At 40.3% G+C, this 2057-nt stretch overlaps 1 non-coding gene across 1 annotated transcript; it reads right to left on the bottom strand.

Annotated features, from left to right (window-relative positions):
- Nucleotides 1-731: 731 nt before the first annotated feature.
- Nucleotides 732-838, bottom strand: LOC141625056 (small nucleolar RNA R71). Its single transcript, XR_012534856.1, has one exon. It is a non-coding gene; the product is annotated as a small nucleolar RNA R71 (small nucleolar RNA).
- Nucleotides 839-2057: the final 1219 nt, after the last annotated feature.

The following is a 2057-nucleotide window of genomic DNA, read 5'->3' as shown; positions in this document are numbered from 1 at the left end:
AAAAATGGCGCCGTTGCTAGGGACGGTGTTCAATTAAATTGTTATCATTTGTTATTTTTAGTTGTGTCTTTCTTAACCTTGTGGAAGTCAAATTCCTCAAAGAAGTTTTAATTGTTTTCTAGTTGTTTGCTTTTTGCATGTCTAGGAGATCACAAGGTAGACTTTTGCCTATTGATCCCGAGATTGAAATAACCTTGACCAACATTAGAAGAACCATTAAAGGGGCTTCAACAAGTTTGGGTATTGGAGAACTTGCCGACATTGTTGTTGTCCAATCGGATAGTGTTGAGTTTACCAACCCTTTTGCAAGATAAGGAGAGGAGAACCCAATTCAAAACCAACCACAAAATCAAACCACAATGCCTAAATTTTCATCTCATTCTGTACCAACCGAGGAAAACCTACCAAATGGTACTCCTACACCACCTCACTTAACCGGTAATTTCATTGCCAAATCCGCATTCATACAATTAGTTGAGAGATGTCAATTTTGAGGGATGCCTAGTGAAGATCCTCATCTACATATGGAGACTTTTTGTGACTATTGTGATGCAATTTCTCAAACCGAGATAACTCAAGACCAAATTCGATGGGTTTTGTTTCCTTTTTCCTTGATCGGAGCCGCAAAGCAATGGTTAAAGAGCCTAGATAAGGCTACCCTTGGAATTGGTTCATGGAAGAAGTTAGCACTTGCCTTCTAAAAGAAGTTCTATCCTCCGGAGAAGACTAACATGTTGAGAGCCCAAATCACCGGGTTCAAGCAAAGAGATGAAGAGTCTCTATATGAGGCTTGGGAGAGATTCAAGGATACATGTCGCTCTTGTCCTCATCATGGACTAAGTGAATGGTTCCTTGTTCAACAATTTTGGAATGGCTTATATGAAGACTCAAGGAATGTGCTCAACATGGGTTCTAATGGATGATTCACCAAGGTTGATGACAACCAAACATGGGCTAAGATCGAAGAAATGGCGGTTCTAACTCTCAATATAGTAGGCCAAGAAAAGTTTCTAGGGGAGGGAGACATGAAGTTTCTAGGGGAGGGAGCATTTATAAAAAATAGGAGCATTCAGGAGAATATCCTTATATGTCAAGATCTAATTAGGTGCTATGAAAAGCCTAATGCATCTCCTAGATGCCTATTCAAAATAGATCTCCAAAAGGCATATGATACTGTGGAGTGGATCTTTATTGAAAAACTCCTTGAAGAGCTAAGATTCCCTTTGGAGTTTCATGAAATGTTGATGCAATGTATAACTACAGCATCCTTTTCCTTATCCCTCAATGGGGAAATGTTTGGATATTTCCAAAGCAGGAGAGGTCTCAGGCAGGGAGACCCACTCTCCCCTCTTGTTTTCACATTATGTATGGAATACCTGACAAGAACTATTAAGTATGTTGCTGCTAAATTTGAGTTCAAGTATCATCCTATGTGCAAGCAAGTGCGATTGGCCAACTTGATGTTTGCAGATGATGTGCTCCTTTTCTGCCATGGGGATGCCAAGTCTATTATGCTGCTACTCCAGTCTTATTCTACTTCCTCTAAAGCATCTGGTCTAAAAATAAGTGCTGCAAAATCTAATGCTTATTTCAGAGGGGTGCCTGATCAACTCAAGCATGACATCCTGAGTGTTTCTGGTTTTGTAGAGGGTAAGTTACCTTTTAAATATCTGGGCATGCCAATTCAAACTACTAGATTGCGAAAACAAGATTGTGAATGCTTAGTTGAGAAGATCTGTAGTAGAATTCAAGGTTATGGAGCAAAAAAATTCTCATATGCTGGGAGACTTGTCTTGGTGAAAGCAGTTTTGACTACCTTAAATTCCTATTGGGCTTCCTTGTTTGTTCTACCAAAGGGAATTCTTGCAAAAGTGGAGGCTGCCTGCAGAAAATTCCTATGGGATAACTGTGCTGACTACCATAGGGTTCCACTGGTGGCATGGGACACTGTGTGCAGGCCTAAAGCAAAGGGTGGTTTAGGGATTAAAAACTTGGAAATGATGAACAAGGGTCTGATAGGTAAGCTGGTCAATTGGATTGCTGAGGATAAAGACACT

Source organism: Silene latifolia, chromosome X, assembly GCF_048544455.1.
Source record: "Silene latifolia isolate original U9 population chromosome X, ASM4854445v1, whole genome shotgun sequence".
NCBI classification, from domain to species: Eukaryota; Viridiplantae; Streptophyta; class Magnoliopsida; order Caryophyllales; family Caryophyllaceae; genus Silene; species Silene latifolia.
Note: the sequence above shows the minus strand (reverse complement) of the source record. Positions and strands in the feature narration are given on the sequence as shown.